Source organism: Larus michahellis, chromosome 2 (assembly GCF_964199755.1).
Source record: "Larus michahellis chromosome 2, bLarMic1.1, whole genome shotgun sequence".
In the NCBI taxonomy this organism is placed as follows: domain Eukaryota; kingdom Metazoa; phylum Chordata; class Aves; order Charadriiformes; family Laridae; genus Larus; species Larus michahellis.
Genome location: NC_133897.1, coordinates 36678451 through 36701066, shown reverse-complemented (window position 1 = coordinate 36701066; position 22616 = coordinate 36678451). Strand labels below are relative to the sequence as shown.

The 22616-nt window shown below is 41.8% G+C and overlaps 1 protein-coding gene across 8 annotated transcripts in view; it reads left to right on the top strand.

Annotated features, from left to right (window-relative positions):
- Positions 1–5430: 5430 nt before the first annotated feature.
- OSBPL3 (oxysterol binding protein like 3) overlaps positions 5431–22616 on the top strand; it is a 93952-nt gene continuing 76766 nt past the window's right edge. For 2 of the 8 annotated variants that reach the window (XM_074574876.1, XM_074574872.1), the window contains exon 1: positions 5431–5666. The gene's annotated coding sequence lies outside the window, so the exon portion shown is untranslated. Of the gene's footprint in view, positions 5667–7214; positions 7334–22616 lie in introns of those variants that run through there. The other 6 variants (XM_074574873.1, XM_074574869.1, XM_074574875.1 and 3 more) reach the window with 3 other exon arrangements.

Below are 22616 nucleotides of genomic sequence, written 5' to 3'. Positions count from 1 at the left end.
TGGCCTTCCAGAAAATGCCTTCCAGATATAAATTCAGTGCCTTATCCTACCTTTTGCTTTCATGGTCCCTAAAGAATGAAGTAACTTGACGTCAGCAGTTTTTGTGCATTAATGTTTCCACATTTTTTTTCCTATTGTGTATATTCAAAGGAAAAGAATAGCAAAGCTAGCCCTAATAAGAGAAATCTGGATCCTATTCCCACTGCAGAAAACATGACAAGTCTTCAAAGATTAAAGAATCTGTGTGCAGTTCCTCTGAGAAAAGGAGAACAGGGACCTAACCTCTGGACTTGACGTGCTCTACGCTGTGTGCAATAGTTACAGAGAAAGAATAACACAAGAGGTATGCCTGGGCCTCACCCAGAGCCCAGTGAAGTAAGTTGAAACTTTGGTTGCAATGGACAATATACTGTCTTCTGTCTGCAACTATGTAAGACTTTAGAAAGGCAAAAGACCCATGGATGTGGAGTATCTCTGCTAATTCTTTGTGACCCACGGGAGGTTTCTGTCTCTCCTACTCCAGGGAGAACCCTTCACTAGCAACCCAAACAACCAGGCTTGCATCAGCAGGGAAGGATAATTCGTCCCAAAGTACACTGAATTACACTCTTTTCTAACAGCTGTATTGCCCTCTGCCAGCTGAACGGCATCTGGATGCCAGATTCTGCAGACCTGTATCACATCTCTGTAAACATGCTTTCTGAATACGGTAAACTTCCATGTACTCTGATATTTTCTGCTTTAAGTAATATGGAAAAAAACAGGACTATTTTTTTCCATCTGACTGCATTTTAGATAAATATTAAAATCCCAGAATACTTGGAAGAATGAGTAATAGTCACCAATGAGGGGGAGGAGGATAAATGTTATAAAACAGCGTCTGGCGTGTATGAAACCAGCACAAGACTGACAAATCCAGAATCTTAAATTACCAGTTTGTTTAGCTTTTCTTCTTAAAGGAAAATGCTACTATTAAAAAAAAAAAAAATCAGAATAATTTTCTCTTGAAGACCTTGGAGTTGCCTCCCATTTCCAAGTCCGTATTAAAGTAACTGCTTGAAGCGTGTCCTCGTCTTGTGAAGCAGAAGCTTAGTGATTCTTAACTGCCTGTATCTCCTGTGGTCTGGTCAATAGATTTCCTCAGTCACCATACAGTGGCCACTTGACATTCATGAGTTGGCCCTCAAAAGTAGTAAGCCTGGGAGCTAGACCCAGTACAACTGGGCCCTCCCAGTTTCCCTAAAGTTAAATGGAACAGACAAATGCAAGTCCAAACAACAGCAAGAAAAGTACTTTTAGTACTAGTGATGAATGTCACGACTTGGAATTCAGCTCTTTCCAAATCCACAGATCCTATTGTGGCAGGTGCTTCACAAACACACACACACACAAAAGACGGGGTTTTCCAGAGTCTGCAGGTTTGGCTTTTTGGGTTTTTTTGAAGAACGTAGGTTGCATGCCTTCTCTATCTTTTTGGTGGGTGGGATGGATCAGCAGTGGTGTGGAAAGAGGCTGTAAAGCTATCATGTATCGTGTTACCCAGCAGTGTATACACTATCATGGTCATGGCAGCCACAGTAAGTCTGTGCATCTTATTAATGTTTGCTGCCCAGTTCATCCTACTCCAGCTTTTTAAGTCTTGGGCCAGAGCAAACTTCATTTGACTATTTGGCACAGGGACTCTCTTGAAGAGCAATTTGGGTATAGGGAAAGAAACATCTGCTTACTTTCTTCACTGTGGTACAGTCCACAGGGGCAATTCCTTGCTGAGTGCTAAGCTCGTGGATATTTATTCCTTTTCAGTATTTATAACTTCTGGCCACACATCTGCTTTGCCAACATGGAAAAAAATAAGACTTCCTGCTCTCTCTGCCCTCATCTGAATGAGTAAACTGCAGCCAGTTAGCCAGTTTGTAACGTTGCTGTGACAGCAGCTCTGCTTTCCCCCACAGCTGTAGAGCTCTGATCACCATAAAAATGAAGGGCAAAACTGAGGCTGACAAAAGTATTTGCAAAAATTAATGAGTTTTGCAACACACATGAGACGCTGTCACATGGGCATTACAGCATCAGGTGCCTCAGAGGTAAACTTGGTACCTCTGAGGTATTCAGAAGGGCTCCAAAGGGAATTTAACAAGGCTAATTCCAGCTGGAAGCCAGACAAGCCATGGAAGAAGGCCCAGTGACTACAGTCATGTGAAAAGAGGCCTGGGTAGATTAGGGAGATAGGCAAGAATTTAGAAATATGAGCAAGAAAGACACAGGAAAGGTATACATAATACCAGCCTATAAATGCAACAGGACAACGGCAGCATTTGCCAAAGCATTGTCAATGGGATAGAAGGCTTCTCAGAGGTAATTGAGAATAAAATAAAAGGTACTGGCATAAGGACAGAAATGACAAGATGAGGAGGGCTGGTGGAAAAAGGACAGCTACCAAGGACGGATTTATTTTGGTGCACAAGGGAAGACGTTGCTGAATTTCAAGACAGATAACTGCTGCTCAGGACTGAAGATATATGTGCATAGTCATCAGAAAAGACAGATTAATCCAATAACTGCAATGTATACAGCTCTGCTGCTGTTCATACCTTCTCGGCCACAAGGATACTGATAAATATATTGCTCTGCTGTGAATGTAGCAGTTCTTCACAAGTCTTTTTTTGTCTTAGTTGTTCAGGACAAACTACAGGACTTAACTTGTATCTCACAATGAGCCTTTCTCTGTCTGGTCCATACACATAGTATGAAAGCTTGTTCACCATCACGAGACTAAGATTGCTTAAACATGAAACATCATTGCATGTCTTTGAGTTCAATAGAGATGCAGTAATTATTTTCACCTCATAATTAAAAAAAAAAAAGGCTGGAAATCAAATGACAATCCCTTTCATTACACCACTGAAAACATTATTGTGAATAGTCTACAAAACCACAAGAAAGAGCAAGCAAAAAGGACACACATAGTGGCAGAGTTTTAATTCAGGCCATGTAATTTAATTCTGAATTATATTACACCAAAGGGAAACTGAATTAAAAAAAAAATACCTGTTGGATTATGCAGAATGGAGTTCCTCTTCTTAATAGCTCTGGAAAGATTACAGTGTCATGAGGTTCCATCAATCAGAACAGAAAAACCAAAGAGCAAGGATAAATCGAAGGTTAAGTGCATGGTGCTGAGGAACACCCTAACCACCTTCCTTTTGCTATTATAAACCGGATGGGTTTGTGTTGATGGACCTATAAAGAACGAAAAATAGCAATCTATATTCTGACAGAGGATTTCTGCCTATATATTTCCCCTGATGTATACAACCATCTTGTATTTTGCCACCTCAGTTAACAGACTGTCACGATTTCTGTGTGTTGATTTTCTAACAGAAAGAATGATCTTATTCTCAAAGGGCTGCCTATTAATTCATTAGAAGTTTCTTCAGCGCAGGAAAAGAGAGCATTCCAATATTTTTTTCATTGTTTCTGTTCAACAGAAGGGCAGAACAAAAGGAAAGGAAACTAAGCCTTAAATCCACAGGAAGAGCAAACTCCTTCCAGATGTAACTCCAGTGAAACAGTTTAATACAGCCCAGAGATGTGCTCTGTCCATGTTTTTAACTGTGATGAGCACAGGAACAGTAAATGTCCTAAATATTTCAGGAACCTCAAATACTGCAATATGGTAGGACTCAAGATGGAGATCTTGGACTGGAAGAGAATTTTATTTTTGTTTTGTTCTTTTCCTTTTCATTGCATGGCCTGGAGACTGCACATCCTCAGGGAGCCACCCAGTTCCTTTCTAAATCAAGAGGTGGTCTGAGTTTGGTTTCAGTGGGAGCTGGAACAGGCTGTACATGCATAGGAAACATGCTGTTACCTAAAAGTACGTTATTATATCATGTAATGACTAGAAAGGTGTACTATCCACATATTCCAGTTGCCTAATTTTCCTTAACCGACTTTCTGCTGCAGCTTATTTGGTCCCTTTAGTTCAACAATTGTGCTCTTTAAAAGGGCAGTGCTAATTTTGTCATAAAACTCGCATTTATAAAACCAAACTTCTATAACACCTGAAACCCAAGGAATTGCTATATACTATTATTAAACTCCAGTTGTTTGCAAGCTGATAAATACCCTCTGGTAATGCCTGAATTCCCACACAGTAGCAACTTGAAGTTATGTTAAACAATATAATCAAAATTAAAATTGCTTCTGTTGATTTTCAATTGATTTTGTTGCTTGACGCTGACCAAAACCATCATTGCTTGGGTTTGCATTGTGGAGGCAGCATCTCCTTAAGCTATCATCAGGCTGAATGGCTCCAGTCAGCAGCAACAACAACAGGCACCCTCTCTGCTGCAGCAGCACATAGGCCATCTCTGAAAGCAGGATTCAAGGTGTTTGGGTTGTTTTGGTGTCTATGGTTTCGGAAGCCCCTGCTGGATAGCGTTCTTAATAAAGGTGTCTCTCACACCCTTAGAAGATTTCATTCAAAGTACAAAGCACTACTCCCAGGTTATGCTACCACAGGTCCCTATCCATGAATACCCTTCCTACCTTTTCGGATGTCACTTTAGCTTGCTTTTCCAAGTGCTTCTGCTCTTCTAATAATACTGCTCTTCTAATAATACTTCTAATGCAGTATGAATGTCATGAATGAAGAAAATAATTTCTGTTTCCCATAATCACTCCAGCTGAACAAAAGCACCAAGTTCTGAATGGAATTGAAAAGCAGCTGATCAGTTTTGGGCACATGAGGCTGAGTGGGGAAATCAGGGGGGGTTCTTCCCGCCCCCCTCCTTCTCTCTAAAGCGTGGATTAAATCGCACTTTGGAAATCCTGTGCCAGGTCACATCCCGAGCAGGAAGAATTTCGGAAGGGTCTGGCGCACACATTAAAGGGTTCGTGGAAGCAGTCCAGAGCGCTTCTCACGGCGTGGGTCTAATTAGTCATTCAAGTTGTTTGCTTTTAAATGAGGCACACGTTACTTTTAGGACGGCGCGGGTCTCTCCCACCGGAGGACCAAGGCCGGGGGCGGGGAGGCGTTGATCCCCTCAGGCCGCTGTGGGGGTGGCGGGTCCCTGCCGGGCCCTCTCCGTCGGCGCCCCCCTGGGGGGACGGGGCGGGGCGGCCGAGGCAGCCATCAGTCCTCCGGCTCCGAAGGATCAGCTCCGCGCCTCCCCCTGAGGCACCCCCTCGCCCTGCCCCAGCTGCTGAAGGCCGGCTGCCGGGCTCAGCCCCGGCTTAGCCCGCGGCTCCCGTCCCCGCGTCCCCTCAGGGACCGCTCCCCACCTGGCCGCCACCCGTGACGTCATGGAAACACCCCGCCTCAACGGCCGGGGGGGATGGCGGCAATAACGCCTCCTTAGCACGTGGGGGGAGTAAACGGGCGCTTCCCGTTGGCCAGGGTGGCTGTCAATCAAGCGCGACGGTCCCGCCCACAGTCCCTCTCCTGGACGGTCCCCAGGAGCTCGGCGGGAGCGGAGGTGCTGCTCCGTGCGCCTCCGCCCACCCCTCGGCGCAGGTAGAGCGGCTCTTTATGGTTGCGGTTGTCGCTCCCGCCCGGCTTCTTCCTCCCTCCTTCTTGCTGTCTGTGGGGCGCCGCCGCCCGGGGGCCATGGCGGGGGCGCCCGGCGGGCGGTAGCTCGGCTGGCGGCAGGTGAGCAGCTCAGGTAGGTGTCCGGGCTGGGCTGGCGGGCCGCGGGGCCGCTTCACCGCCGCGCCGTAGGGAAGGGGCGGCGGGGCGGGGCGTAGCCCGTGGGTGGGGGGCGGTTGCAGCCCCCTTTCCTGAGGCGCGGCGACGTTCCTGGTGGTCTGCGGGGCGGCTCGGGCAAGGCAGGGTGGCGCCCTCCGGCGAACTCTTCACGCCAGAAAAGTGGCTTTTTACCACATAAAATGCACCATTGTGGCCCGGCTCGCAGCGGGAGCCCCCCGGGGGCCGCTGGCCGGCGGTGGGCGGGCGGCTGCTGCCGCCGGAGCAGCGCCTCAGCCCCGCCGAGCCCCCTCTCCGATCACCCCCCGCGGCTCTCGGTTGTCCCCGGCCCCGCTGTTACAGCCCCCACGTCCGCTCCGGAGCGGCAGCCAACTTAAAACACCTTTTCCTGCTTCGGGAGAGTGCTGCTGAGGGCTGCTCGTCCTTTATCTCGCTGCCGGTGGCACCGAGACGGAGGGAATTGCAGATGAGCCGTGATACAGCGGGCAGCCGGTTCCCGGGCGGCGAGGCGGCGTTCCCGGGAGGCAGCGGGCAGGGGCAGGTCTCCTGCCTGCTCTGGGCAACCGAGCTGGCAGCCGGCCGGCTGCTACATGTAACTTCAGAAATTTTGGGCGTGTTTGCAAAGCTGTCGCTTCACCAAAGCTGCCGTTCTCTGTGCTCCTGTAAAATAAAAAATGCCACCATTATTTCCCACATTTTTAAGAAAATAGGTTAATTAAGTCCAGCCTCTTCAGTTTCCAGGTTGATTAATTTCCACTTGAGGACAAATTAGGCAATATGAGCATTTAAATGCTCCATTACTCGACAACTTTGGTACAGTTTGCTGACAGTGAAGTACTCTTTACCGACGCTGATTTATTTTTACTAGGAGGCTATCTGGAATGGCTAGAGAAAAGGGCATCTAATAAATTTTCTTCTTCCTTGTAAGGCAATTTGTCTGCCTTATGTTTTTGTCCTAGGCCTCTAATGATGGTGAGAGTGTTCTTCCTTCTCTGCTGTCTCGAGAAGGGACAGAGGGAACAGTTGGCTTTTGCTTCATCCCTTGACTTTCATCAATTAATCATAGAGTTCAGAATGTTTCACTCTACTTAATTTCAACAGAGCTTGTAAGTCTGGTTTGGGTATTTAAAGCAGGTGTTTTCATGGACGTTTTCTGTAAAGCCCTGGGTAACAACAGTCTTAATTTTAATGAGCTTTGGTTTTATTATTGAAAATGTTTAAAATAATATCTGAAGTAATCTTCCCTAGTCTGTACTCCAATAGACTAAGCTAAATATTCTCTATGTGGCTTCTAGTCCATTGACAAAACAATAATGTTTACAGTTCCTTATTCTCTTTTTCTTTACTCTGATATCCCCCTCCCCACACCCTGTATTTCGGCCCCATTTATGTCCTCTCTTATCATCGTGTATAATATGTGGGTTTGCCTGCAGGAAAGGTGGGAGGGGAATTTTAGGGATTGGAGATGCTCTCTGTGTATGACTGTGCACGTGTGTGTGCTGAACAGTTGTGGTTGGGCTGAAATTACCGGCATGTTCACCAGGGACAGGAAATGATGGTGAGACTCAGCTGGAGTTTGCTTACTGCAACACTGCATGTGTGGCTAGCTCATTCACTTTTGCAAACGTAAGTATACTGGGTTTTATACAAATCCTTATTTGGTTTTTTTGGTAGCTGTGTGTATGTCATTATACAGAATTGGGTCTCGTTCAAACCACATCCATTATAAATATATGTATGTCAGTCTAACAAACTTTCCTTCATTTGTTGCATTCTGTAGGGTTTTTTACATGCTCTGTAGAAGGTAGAGTGGAATAGGGCATTCTGGCAGTCTGAGATCTTATGGTTTCTAATAAGCTGAATTTTCAGTTGCTACAAACAGTGCTCTTGCCAATTTATATATTAATTATGTTTTTCAATAGGAAGGCTTTTCTCATTTTGTAGCTAATATATTTTAGGCTTAAACTTGATTTGCTGTAATATGCATTTCAAAAAAATGCAGTGATGAACTAGGCAGCAAAATGAGTGTGGGACTGTGCAGTCATGGGGTACTTCTATACGTCGGAAGAAGCGTGGTGTTTGTATCAGCATATTTTGATCTTATTGAAGTCAGTAGAAACTTCTCAGCTGATTTCAGTTATGTTGAGATTTGATTCACCAAAGGTGTGAAGCTTTGCTGGTAAAGGCTTGGGGCTACTGTGATACACCACTATGAAGGAAGCCAGTGAAACTTCTAGGAGAATCTAATTGCCTTTTTCTGTATCAAGTTTCCAATAATAGGATGCACTTCTTGTGAGATCTGACAAACAACTCTCCAGACTGGGTCTAATGTGTTTCTGTTACCAAATTTACACAGCTCTGCTCTTCGGAATGCTGGATTTTCATGTTGGTCTTCTGCCTTTGTGGTTGTGTTCAAGCAGTATACTCTGGGGGACAGACTTTGTTTTTAGTCTCCTGCAGCTGTCACTTGTGGTACAAGTATGTAAATCCTTGAATGTTGTGCCTGGAAGTACATGTTTCACTGCTTTAGCTCCTCATTTATCTGAAGGACAAAGAGGTTTTGTGTATGTAACCTTCTGCCCCATTGTGGGTGCTTGTCCTTATTCTGCTAACATAAAGTATATCTCCTCGATGTTAATTTCTAATTACCTTAGACTGAAGTTTGCTGTCTGCCTTCAGGCATGAGCGATGTGGGTGTTGATGCTAATGAATATGACAATCTGGGTAAAGTTGGAAACATAATAGCTAAGAAAAGCAGGGCTGTGGGTCTGATCCTGGGAGGCAGGATATCCGTAACTACTCCTCCTTTCAATCTGTTTTAGCTTGTTGCTCATGCAAAGTTCTTGAAGCTGCTTGTGACTTTCATGTAGCGTGTATGTTCAGAAATAGCAGATTCTATTATATATGAAGTTATGACGTGAATCAACACAGTGTTGGAGTAGTGGTTTTGGAGCTCTGTCAACATGGAACTCATGGAATGTTGTTGCAAGTTGCTTGAAATATTAGAAAAAAAAAGGGCAGTCTCAGCGGAGGAAGAAAACAGAAAGCTTGCACAAATTCTGTCTGATTTTCTATAGTCAGGTGTCCCAACTGAGATAATTGTTAAATGATCGGAGTTATTTATTTATTTATTAATATGAATTCGGGTACCTGCCTTGCTAGTAAAAGTGGTGAGAGCACTCTAAGAAGTGCCATCTGAGACTGAGAAACGCGTTCTGTCAGCTCAGCCTCTGCTGCCCTGCCTGTCTGGTGTGCCAGAACAGCCCTGACTCAGTGCAAGTTCCTTAGGGTAGAAGTCACGTGTTAGTACATAGCAGTAAGCACGACAGCGCTTAATCCTATTTCAGTGCCTGGGCGCTCCATGATGCTAACCACGAAAGTAAAGAAACAGAGTTGAGCCGCTTTTGATGTGGAGGGTGTTAAGCAATTTTTGCAATGCCTGTTCGCTTGTGCTTCACAGTCTTTGGATGAAGGCTGTTCTAGACACAGCTCTCAAACCTTTTTCTGTGGAAAATAAGTACTTATAAGCATGATTTGACAGGAATCCCTGTTATGTGCAAAAGGAGAGAGGAGTAAGATTGAGAACTGACTTTCACTGACCTCTAAACCTTAAGCTGAAGTAGTGCACTGAAAATTGCTATGGGTTTCTATCTCTTGGAGGGATCTCCAAACTTACTAATCGTATATCTGTCTGTAAGACAACCTGATATAAAGGCAGTGGCTGCCTAATAGCATCTGGTAGGTCACAGAAGGAAGGCTGTAGATATGATTCTTTATGTGCCTCTGTGCATTGTTTTTCAATTTTGTAACAGTTTAGACTGAATTTAAAAAATCCTTCCTTTGCAGTCATTGAATAGCATAATATCTGAGCTCTGCATTCCTTGTTTGATCAAGAGGTGCACGTGTATCTGTGTTTCTAGATTTCTCACTTTAAAGTCCAGTTGTTAAATTACAAGTACTTGAACTGAAGATTCCCTCTTTAGTCTTTAAGTTGTGAGGTTTTGATGGCTGAATCATATTTAGATTGGCAAACACAGCTGCTACCATGTCAACACTTAATTACTTCCTTCTGGACATTTTCTTTGGCACTTTTGTTAACATGGGTGTGCAAACACAGCTCCCTTTCCTCTGCCTTCCAATGTAGTGCATGAATTGGGAATTAAGGAGATTTTTATTTTGATGTGATAGCTTCAGATTCTGCCTGCATGTTGGTTGAGCTGAAATTTAAAAAACCGCCACAGCAAAAACACGGTAGTATGTGGTGCTGCAGTTGTCATGCAGCACTCGTATTTAACTGCTATTCTTAGAATGAAGATGGTAACATTACAAAATAGCAAAGGTGAGAAACTAATCCTTGTTTGTATCAGTGTTTATAATTATTCTGTGTTTGTGGTAATGATACCTGTTGGATCTCAGTAATGACTTTTTGTTGCCATTAGAAAAACATGAAGCATTAGGCTTTCTGTCCATTCAGTGTATCCTCTGATGAGTGTTTTCAAAGAGTAGAAGTCTGAAACGTTCCCCTGGCTGAATATAGTTGTACTCTTCCCTCATCTTAATTTCTGCCAATTCTGTTATTACTGCTTGTGATGATACAGCAGAGTCTCTACTGTCACAAGTGTCATTTCTTATCTGTTGTGGCGATCACTTAGGTCACTTTTAGGTCGCCCCTCTCTGATCTGACTTACGCCGCTACTTCTTGTGATTCTGGAGGCTTTTCCTAGTCACAGTAAATACATTGTTACTGTTCTGGTTTTAGTCTGTTCCATTTTTATATAGTTGCTGGTGAAATTAAATGAAGCTCCTGCTCTTAATGGTTCTGATAAAGAACAACTGCGTGGATATGCTCCATTTGCCTTACGTGTTTACTTGTTTTTGCCAGGAGAGTAGCTGAAACCACAGAAGAAAATTTCTGAACAGCTTGTCGATCACAAAAAGAACCGTGTGTGCAGGAGACTTTATCCTTCTCTGTGCACAAGCCCATCTGTGTCACTGTTAATTCTGCTTGTTACACAAGGTTAAGTCCTGCCCTTGAAGTTTTCACATGGGCACAGTAGGATATAGGTCTCTGGCGCTACTTTCTTCTGTCTCACCAACCACTCATGTTAAAAGGAAAAAAAAAAATATATATAAAAACAATAAAAAATTTTTGCAATGTCTCCCTCTTCGCCAAGATAATTGCTTTGTCAGTGTGTCTAGAAAAATAGCCTTGAGGAGGGATAGAGAGAGTTTCTTCATGCTTTTAGTTCCCCAAGTGAAATGTGAAGTGTACAATTCTTATTTTTACAGAACTTTTGCTGTCCTGTCTGGAGTTGCAACAGATGGCTTTGAAACCAGCCGTGATAAGTTTTATTGTCAAAAGGGTTCTGCTGCCGCCTCAGGCTGTGAGGCATAATAGAAGTATCTCCCCTGAACATGCTATAGAACGCGCCTTGCTCATACTGGCACCTGGGACTATGCTGGCTGCAACTGTATTGCTAGAAAAAGGAGCTTGTTTAATAGCCTTATAAAATACTGTATTCTGAAGGAGAGTGAATAGTTCTGTCCTTTCTTTCTATATCCCTTGCTTGAGACAAAGCTTTGACAGCATAAACTGTGAACGTAAGCGCAACTTATAATGTAGGGGGGGAGGAGGAGGGAGGAAGTTTCGCTATGAATGTGATTCAGTTACTAACTGTCTCAGATACCTTAAAAAAAGACACGGTGACTGTCTGTTGATCTTCAGCGGTACTGCTTGAGGGCTTTAAAATAATGAAGTGTAAAACGTCAGTAGCAATGGGGATCCCGAAGACGTGCTGGTGATTCCTGTCTGCATACTGGGGAGCTGATGAAGCTAACACCAAAGGATGTGGGCTACTGAGTCTTTGCTAGTTGTGAAGATGACTGTGGTAGGAGTTTTTGTGGTGGTTTTCTTAGGTTTCCTCCCTGATACCTTGCTGCTTGCCAAAGGCGGGCAGGCTGGTACTGGCTGAGAGATACCTTTCTACTATTTGGGAACTGTGTGGGGTTTTACCCCTGCAGTTGGATGCATCTGTGCAGCTCAGTGGCATGTGACCTCTCAGTTCTTGGGCACTACACAGCTGTTTAAGTAGCAGATGCTCTAAGAACATGCTAGTCCATTATTTTTTTTAGCAATGAGTTTGCCACCTCAAAAGAAGCAGCCTGCATCAGGCTATTTGGAGATGGCATTATTGCTGAAAAATTGCAGGTATTTGCTTTTTAAACAAGTGATAATGGAACAAAGAAACAAAAAAAAATAAGCAAAAGTTGTTATTAAGACTATGCCTGAAGATAAGATTTCTCACTAACTTTTTTTTGCTAGTAAGTAAGAGGGATTAGTAGGGATCTGTGGTCTACCCTGGTACTGTCATGTCCTGGAAACTTCTCAGAACTGCATCTTACTTGCTGTTACTGTTAAATAGTGTTGGTTGATACACTCAGAACACCCATGCTTAGTTTCCTTAAAAGATAATGTTCTGATAATGGGTTTGTCACTTGTTAAGATATGCAGCAGGACAGGACCAGAGGCAGTGGGCACTGGAATACAGGAGGTTCCCTCTGAACATCAGGAAGTATTCACTGTGAGTGTGATTGAGCAGTGGCACAGGTTACCCAGAGATGTTGAGGAGTCTCCCTCCTTGGAGATACTCAAAATTTGTTTGAATGTGGTCCTGGGCAACCAGCTCCAGGTGGCCCTGCTTGAGCAGGGAGGAATGGACCAGATGACCTCCAGAGATCCCTTCCAACCTCAACCATTCTGTGATAATTGTACTAGTGTATGTTGAAGTTTAGTGTAGTGCAACTCTGTTCTTCAAACTCAGATCTAGAAATGATTTTAGAAAAGCCAGTCAGAGTCCTGGTGTTCTTTTCCAGTCTTGCCTGGGCCTTAACTTAGTCAATAAACAACCTATTAGTTGGGATACAGGTCATCTTTCGTACAGAAGAGCATAACCATTGTTGTAATAGGCTTCTCATGGAGGATTCATGGTGTCTGTGTGGCAGAACTTGACTTCTAGAAATAGAAAAGAATTAGAACTCATAGGGTTTGCAAACTTGCTGATACTAAGGTCAGATAACAAGCAATTTGTGTATGAAGAGGAGAATCTAGTTCCAGGCTAAATCTAGTCCTGTTGTTGAACTCTAGTAACAACCATGTTGGAAGAGTTGGTATTTCTTATTTGTTTTCTGCTTAAAGTTGAACAATGGAAGGAAAATAATTTAGGTATTGGTCTACAGGACTTTGTTGTGTCTTAGCAAGAAAGCTACTGTGTTTTAAGAAGTTAATTCAGTAGGTGTACCCTTACTAGCATCAACATGTATTATTTACTGAATAATATGATAGACGGTTAAGATGTATGGTGGACCCACATTTGCGTAACACTGTGGTATCTGTACCGCTGCTAGGCTGAGCAGGAGCCCAGCTGGGTTTACATTCCTGGGCTGGGTATGAGGGACTGTTTTGACATGTTATTTTTAACCTTCTGTCCAAAAAAACAGATCTAAAGGGAAATGAAATTTCAAGTTTGGGTGTTGAGCAAGATATTGCGCCAAAGTATTATGATTGATTCTTGTCTTCCTTAACTGAATGGTAGTGAAATTTTTTAACTGAGTGACCTAGCTAGGAAGTAACAATTCAAAGCTCTTATACTACTGCCACAGCTGCTGAAATTCAGGAAGTATAAACCCCATTCATTCTTTCCTGTTGTTTAAAAATAATAATAAAAAAATAGTGATTGAGTTCACTTGCGGATTTGTTACTGCCATTCAAATGCACTTGTATCATCTGCAAGACATTAAAACCAGAAGCACTCAATATTGTAACTGTATAAACTTTATAAAACTAAGACTCACTTATTAAATATCTCCCAGTGCTCAGAGAATCTCAAATTGTTGAGAAAGGAGAACTTACTCAGGTAGGGAACTGCTGTCGTGAATAAATAAAGTACTTAGCCTTTTAGCTGATATCCAGTTTGTTTTTTTGAAACAAGCTTTTTAACATCCTATTTCTTAGAATATGAATAAAAATGCACTGCTGAAATCATTGTTTCATTCAATTTGCTGAATAAATATGGAACTTAATTTCAGATTCAGAGATAAAGTATTAGAATTTTCCACAGGATAGCTGTATTTTAGGCTTCACTCTTTATTTTATAGCTTATTTTCCTATGTATAATACTATATTGTACTGTACTTTTGGAGGTTCAACAGAATCAACACTTCCACTTGAAAATCAACAGCAGAGCCGTTGCCAGGATGTCACTTCCACAGATGATACTTATTGTTTGTTTGCATACATTTTTTAAAAAAAAAATTGCTTTCGCAAAATAGAGCATTTGATTTGGGTGACTTGTAAAATATATGTTTTTTTTTTTTTTCCTTTATTGCAGGAACACTTAAGGATATAAGGTCACTTTTTTCTGCCATGTCATATGCATGCAATTGCTGGTGCACTGAAGATCCCTTACTGGTGTTAACCTTACAATTTAAAAGATAAAACTTCAAGTAATGGGAGACCATTAAGTATTTTTAAATGCATACAAGGTCATTGTTTTCATCAGGCAGGCTTTAATAATCTGCTTTTAGTCCTAGTTGATTAGTTTGATAAGCTGAGCAGGGAAGATGCAACTTCCCATTTATTTCTAGCTGTATTGTCAGCCACCTCTATTTTTAAAAAGTAATTCACAGTAATTTAGTGGTAGAACAGTGGCTGTATCTCAGTATCATCAAGTGACTGAGTGTTCTTGCTTTGGCGAACATTTGTGGGGCTTGTCTGTGGTGGTGACTGCTTCCTACTTGAAGAGGCTTGGTTTCTGAGCATTTGAAAACATCCACATTTTCCTAACTGTGGATGCCGTTTTGGTCTTGATAATCCAGACATAATGACAGTTGACAGTTCACATTGAACTGCCAAGCGTTCCTTGACAAATGAGCTTGCATTATTTACTTTATTATGACTAGAATGCATGGTTAGCGTAAATGCACCCTCTCTTCAGTGCAGGATGAGAGTTGTTTGCTTCTGGCTTTCTCAGAACCATATGAGAGTTGTTTTCTTCTGGTTTTCTGGCTACAGACTCAAGGAAGAGTGGCTGGAGAGCTGCCTGGCAGAAAAAGGGCCTGGGGGTGTTGGTGGACTGCCGGCTGAATATGAGCCAGCAGTGTGCCCAGGTGGCCAAGGCGGCCAACAGCATCCTGGCCTGTATCAGGAACAGCGTGGTGAGTAGGACTAGGGAAGTGATGGTCCCCCTGTACTTGGCACTGGTGAGGCCCCACCTTGAATACTGTGTTCAGTTTTGGGCCCCTCACTACAAGAAAGACAATGGGGTCCTGGAGCGTGTCCAGACAAGGGCAACGAAGTTGGTGAGGGGTCTGGAAAACAAGTCTTTATGAACAGTGGCTGAGGGAGCTGGGGTTGTTTAGCCTGGAGAAAAGGAGTCTGAGGGGAGACCTTATCGCTCTCTACAACCTGGAAGGAGGTTGTGGAGAGGTGGGGGTCGGTTTCTTCTCCCAAGTAACAGGTGATAGGACAAGAGGAAATGGCCTTTAAGTTGCACCAGGGGAGCTTTAGATTAGATATTAGGAAAAATTTCTTCACCAAAAGGGTTATCGAGCATTGGAACAGCCTGCCCAGGAAAGTGGTGGAATAGTCATCCCTGGAGGTATTTAAAAGATGGGTAGACATGGTGCTTAGCAATACGGTTTAGTGGTGTTTTTTGTCAGTGTTAGGTCTATGGCTGAACTCTATTATCTGAAAGGACCCTTCCAACCTAGGCAGTGCTATAATTCTGCAGAGCCCTTCTGCAAAAAGCTCATATTTCCTTGCTGTTAAATGAATTTTATGTTCTAAGCTTAAAAAAAAAAAAAATGTTTGTCTGCGGACTATTAAGAAGATTAATGTCTTTGTCTCTGTGGCCTGTCTCACAGTCCTTGCATCTTGCAGAACTTGAATTCTTGAGGGATTTTTATTCTTAATATCATTGATCAACAGTCTGCAAGTGCATTGCCACTTAATCCACCTTGTGATGGGTGACTTAAGAGAGAAGGTGTAGGCTGTGCATCTCTTGTGCATTATTTTTTCAATAAAATAATATCTTCTATATTAGCCTACCCTAATGCATTTACAGCTGAGAGAAAGGATGGTATTTGGTAAGAAAACTAGGGATGAAGGATGGGAAAACAGTTTTTTTACATATTACTGTACATAACTTTAATCCTCACTACTTCTGGCTGACAAAACTGCTTTTTAACTTCCTTGTGGTTCTTTTTGACTCTTGGAAAACAATGGGGGTGTTCTGAGTAAATCCAGGCAAGTCATCCTATGAAATGTTTTTGCCCAGTCTGTGAATGCCACTGAAACATTTGCATGCAAGAATGTTTTGTGGAATGTAGGAGTACAAACAAAAATTTCAAGACATAGATTGGCTAGACTCATGCTTGGATTGGTTATGTTGAAGAAGGGAATTGAAGAAAATTGTTCTGATCCTCCAATTCCTCCCTGCACAGAGATTCTGAAATGCTTGTTTCTGCATATTAGAGTATCTGAGTCCCAGAACTCTGGAAACTGCAGTCATCCTCTTTCAGAAAGGCATGGGCATGCAAAGTTTTGACATCAAATCAAGGAGAAAATATCAACAAATTTAGTTATCAGAATTGATATAGTAAAGCTACATATGTCTGGTAGCCTAAACATAAATTCTAAAAAATACAGTTTCCTTGATCTGCCACTTTTTGAAATTAATATTCCTTAAAAAAACCCCACCAAACCTTTGTTGACAAAAGACATACATATAAGTGAGTAAAACTGAAATAATTTCTTTTTATTAATGGAAACTTTAGAGTATTAAGGCAAAGTCAGTTTGCAGCCCAGGTTAAATCAGCAATAGTAACGTTGGTAAGTGGTATATAAAGGCTTCCTTGCTGAAAGTGGCTCTACTGACACATCACAAGACTTCATGGTCATGTATTTGTTGCAGTCAATACATTCGTATATTCCTTTTAGTAAAGTGACCAGGCATCATCTTAAAATAGTCAGAGCTTTGACCCCAGGTGTCCCATTAACAATTTCAAAATGTCCCTGCTTTGACTAAAACTTTACTCCAGGATTCTGGCTAAATGTATCCATAAGCAGTTTATACACCTGACTAAAATTGACATTTTCTCTCAGTTTTTATATGAGCATCTGCATTTCTTCTGAGCCTTTGTAAACTGGTTAACTTTTTGCTTTGTTCACTTGAGGGGGACTCTCCTGTTCCCTCAGTCAGGCTAGGACTCTTCTATTTAGACTTGAAGAGATGCAGAGAATCTTGTTATGTGGCTGACTAGGTATGCTCACAGTATTTACTTCAGGAAAATATTCTGCTGTCAGTCTTCCTTTTATGAGCTTCTATTGATCTCAGGTGTATTTTAGGTACTATTTTTTGTTTCCTGACCAGATTAGATGCTGGCAGTATCTTGCACAATGGCTTTTTCTGATGCTTCCCTGTATATCTCTGTAGGAAATGTCAAGGGTAACTCTTTTTCTCTTGTCAGACTTTCGTCAAACTGGTGATGGAGTGACTGTGTAATCAACTTATACATTTAAGTACCTTCTTGTCCTTGGTCACTTCCAGCTGTCATAGCAGAACTTCTGCTTGTCTTACTCTTTGGGTCCTGACCTTGCCTTCAGGACTGATGAACTGCATTCCCTGTCACTGCTTCTGTTCATGTGGTTCCTCTCACCTAGTGTTCTAGTTGTTTGGTGCATCAGAGGTGCCTCTATACTTTTTGTCAGCAGCAATTTTTATTAGACACCTCAATTCTTTTGTCACTAGTAGGACTGTTAAATAAAACTATCCGCAAGATAATTCTTGGCAAACTCTTCTGATGATCAGTGTCAGGCCTGACATTTTTTTGTCATCTTCTGTGGCCAGTTACTTAGTCACTTTGCAACTCTTCTACTAAATAAGGTAATTGCCAGCTTTATCAATTTTTTTATGCAGCTGCTGACAGCTTCAGATGAGATCTACATATTTCTTTTGTCTTTTTAAATTATTATTATTTTTTAAAGTTAATATGTTACCATTGACCTTGGTATTTCCTTCTGACTCTTTGACTTAATCTGAAATCTTGCATGTTACTGATTGTAGTAGTGCTGATTTCCCTTTTCTTCCCTCACCTCCAACTCTAAGGCAGGTATTCTGTTTGCTCTCCTGCCCATCATAGAGTATCTCCAACTGTTTTTTTGTTTGCTTAAAAGGTATAGATTATGTGTCGTGGTTTGAGCTGGACTGGCCATTGAAATGAACAACAGATGCTCTCTGAGGAGGACAATTACGGTTTTTAAATGTTTATATTGGTTAGAGGTGAAATAGGCACAATAACTTGAGAATGCATGAAAGTTTTATTTGCAACTATGTGTACAATTTAATCTGCCTTTTCTTTCAGAAATATGTAGCAGTATCATCTGATTTCCTCAACTCATGCTCAGGAAGCTATTACTCTTGATTCCATGTTGATTGTGAAAGTTTCAAGGCCTGTTTCATAGTAGACATCCTGTCTTTGTTTCTTTACTAAGAAATTTTCACTTCTTCGCTTAGTTTCAGTGTGTTGTTGAATAACTTTGTTTTCAATACCTTTAAATAATTTTTTTAAGTTTTAATTTTATTCCCATACTTCAGAGAAATTGCACCTCGTATATTAATCAACTCTTTCCCTGCCTGGGGAGGTGTGGGGAAGCTATTTATCTAGTTAGGCCTGTTTCGTCTTGCAAGTTGTCTATTGCACACTGCATCCCATGAGGCATTTCTAGATTTGTTTCTGCACATCTAATGAAGCAGCAGCTCAGCATTATCAGTTTTGGAGAGTTTGAATTCCTCAGTCTACTTGACTACTTAAACTAGTTCCTTTTGCTTATTGCTTGTTTGAGTCAAAGAAGTTAATTTCCCTTAATGCCTAATTCACTGTGATATTTTTTCATTCTAATAAAATAAAATCTGCACCAAGGCTGGTTTCTTGGAATCTACCACAGACTCTCAGCACTCTGAGCAGGACTGTCCTTTTTTAAAGTGGGTTGTTTGTTTTTTATTTTTTTGACCCAATTGGATTCTGTTCAGTGTGTTTGGGTTATTTTAATCTACCACAGTTCTAAGTGGTTTAGATAAGTATCGCCTTTACCTCTGCTGGCTTTTCTGAATAGTGTGCACATTTCAATATGTATTTTAGCCACCAAGACTCTATCCCTGTGGTATCTAGTCTTGTATTTAATTCAAGTTCATCAGTTTTGTAGTATAGGCCTGGTTTGTTTGTTTGTTGGTTTTTGTTTGGGTTGGTTTGGTTTGAGGCTTTTTTGTACACAAATACTTCACAATGTTTTATCTGGCCTGTTTACCAGGGCAGACTACTTGTCTGCCTGACCCCTTTTCTCATCTGTATTTGGACTTTTAGTCCTCTATCAAACTGCCAGAGATAAGAGTCCTTCTTGGCCACATCCTCGTTTTCCTTTGCTAGTGCAGTGAGGTTAGATGGGGAGATTGTGTGGGTGCCCAACAACTTTCACTTCTCATTTTCATCTGTAAATCCCTTCTTGGGTGTGTCACCTTGTCCTAGAGGGTCAGTGTCCTTGTCTCATGAATGAGAGATCTCATCGGCAGGAGAGTCCTGCTGAGTGACTCTGAATACTCTAGTGTTTCACCCATCTTTCTCTATCCTCGTTATTTTAATGCCTGTTTATCAAATCCCTGGAGATATAGCTGGATCAGTTGTTTGAAGTCCTGCCTTATAAATGATCTTTATATTTCCTGTGCCCTGCCCCATTCCGTTCTGTGACTGTAACTTAAGTAACCTTGAACACCCAGAAATAATATAGCTTCAGATCAGTAGGGAAATACATAAAGTGGAAGGAGGAAGGGGAAGGGCTGACATACGTGAATCATTTGATGAGACTGCGAAAGCATTCACTTAAATGCAACTTTATTTATATATTTTTTAAAACATATATATATATAAACATTAAAAAAACCTCATTGCATTTTAGTGAATCTATTTAACTGAAAATATTTATAACTTTTCCCATGAAATCACAGATATAGTAGTACCTGTTGCCGGAGTTTTTCAGCAGCTATTGCTACAGCTGAGGCAATTTTGCAGGTCACCACATGTAGAGAAAAGCATCTGATAAATAAATAGATTCTGGGCTTTGTAGCATCATAACTGGCCGCATCTATTTCTTTTTTTTTTTTTTTCCTGCGGGAAAAATTCTCTGAATAAACTTACTGTGAATAGGTTGCAGCTTCTGCAGGATATTATGTATTTATTCTAGTGGATCCTGGAGGATGGTATATCTTTTCTCTGAATTGTGTTATTTTAACATAATTGCTTTTTAATTAATTCTTCCATGAAAGTTTTGTCAACGTTTAGGCCTCAGCTGTCCTAACCTGAGGCTGATGAGGCTTGGTTGTTTTGTTGTTTTTTTTTTTTTCTGTGGGTTTCTGTGTGTACATGTGACACTAAGAGGAAAAGAAGAAGGGTTTATACTTACATCGGTATTCTAATTTTGGAGAGGAGAGTAAAATCTCTCCGGTATTACTGGTGACAAGAAAACAAATCACCTTTTTCTAGTATCTTTTCTCTCCTGCTAATCCCTAGATCCAGATTTAGTGGACAGTCATGTAAGGATACCGTAGCTGCTTGCTTACTTTCCCAGACTAATACCGTGGTTGCTTTGGCTGATCTCCACTGTTTTTCCATCCTTATGCTTGTGTGGGTTTTTCTACTAATTTTTTAAAAGGCAGCGTGTGTTATGTCTCTACTTTCCACACCTTACATGATGGTTTTAAATGTGGGAAGAGGATGAGGGTTGCCCTGCCCTGCCTGTATCTGTCTGCCTCAGAGCAGAAGAGCTCAACTAGGAGGGGCCCCATGGAGTTCTAGGTCACTCAGCTCTGACTCATGACAGTTAACACATAGCTTTAAGAGTCTGTTTATCCATAGTAGATGCATTATGTTGTGTATGTTGTATTTGGACTTTTTTTTTAAACATTCATCTGTTCTAAATAGGCTGTTGTGAATGGCAAAGTTTTAAAGTAAAAATGCTTTCTGTAAGAGTGACAGACCGGGTATACAAAGAGCTTCCAGTATTCGTCTCTGGGGTTTTTTTTATGCTATTTATCCACATTTTGCTTTGTTACTTCAGAAGGAAAAATCTTAATGGCGGTGAGTATCATGATTTTGTGATTTATCAGAAGTGGGTAAATGAAGTCTGTCTATGCCTGCATTGACAGTAGGGAGCCTTTCTGTTCTGCGGCAGCTCAGCCAGCAGTAGACCATGGATATTCTCATGCAGAACAGTGCACATCAGGAGGCTTGCTTTAAAAAAAAAAAAATCTCTCTTAAGCAACAAATAGACATAGTTCCTTTAACCTGTTTTATCCGACCTGGTCTGCACTTCAGAAATGGTAGGTGAGAGGACGGAAAAAGCTGTGGCAATACTACCTTTGGTCTTATTCAGTGTAGTAGGTACTTCCTGGCAGACCTCCAGCTGGTGCTCCTACAGTGCATGCACAGCTCTGGGCAAACCTGGAGTTCAGCTCTAATGTTATTCAGTAATTCATATGGTCTGACAAATACTTTTTCTTCCATAAGTAGTGTTATTCTTCTTTTCCCCACTCACCAAAGACAGGAATGAAGAAGACCAGAACTCTTTGATGTCTAAGAGTTCAGCTCAGTAAAGAAGAGAGAAGAGGATGGATGAAACCAGAGAGAGAATAGGTAAAGGATACAAGCCAGGTGATTGTTTTGGGCTGTGGGAAGAAAGGGAGTTCACAGTCATGGCCTGAGGGAACGTAGAAAGACTTGTCATTGCAGCAGTGGCTTTTTTTTTTTTTAAATTTAACTCCCTAAATTGTAGAAAACTTGCAAGCACTTCAGTTAAGTAATGACCTCTAAAATGAAGATGAACAGAAATGCTGAATCTGTAGAGCACACTTCTAGCTGTCAGCCAAATTTTCTGCCTGAAACCCGTGATCAACTCAGAGAGGGAAACTGAAGCCTGCTACGTAGAACTCCTTAATTTTTTTTTTTTAAATCCTTGTTGGGTAAAAGAAGGCAGAAGAGAGAACTTGTTCCATGCCTTTATCAGGGTGCTGCAGTCTCTGCTGCCATAGCAGATTTTGGACCTGCTTGTGTATGTCATGCCAGTACAAAGGCTGCAGGGAAGGGTCGGTCAGGAGACTCACTCCTCCTCTTCCTCCCCTGTGGTGCCTAGCTTGGTGGCACAGGAAGAAGCATGTGGGTACCAGGGCAGCTTGCTGGTAAAGGAAGCATCTCAACTGGAAACACAGGGTGAGCAAGATTCAGTACAATCTGCTAATAAAGCAATGAAATGGCTTAGTTGGAACAGCAGCAGGTATGCGTGCTTCTGTTACCTGCTGTAACTGGAACCAGAGTGGTGCAATAGGAAAGCAATTGGTCTCTTGTAAATAGTTCTGAATGAGTGTTGGAGACTCTAACTTAATCATCTTTACAGTTTGCTTCCTGCTTCTCTGTGGTAACATGCAACTCGTGTATGCCCGTGTGCTTTTTCTAATGGGAAGATTTTTCTCTTCTTGCAAGACAGAAAAACTGTGGGGGAGCTATTAAATTCTGAAAGCTATATTTAGTTTACAGCAATTAAAGCTAGCACTGTATAATGGCACTTGTAACTAGCTTATCCATCATGCAAACTATAAGATTTTTAATGTTTTAACGGTTTCAGTCAGACTTGGTATTACTGCCAGCTTTTGCTCATGTGCATCAAACTCTGAGTTTTAGAAGGCATGTCTGTTGCAGGATGTTTTGGGCAAGTCACTTGCTTTCTTACTGTTCACTGTTGCTTTGTTCCTAGTTCCATTTTCAGTGGACAGCAGTATAATTCTGTGTTGCTTCCAAAAGGGGTAGT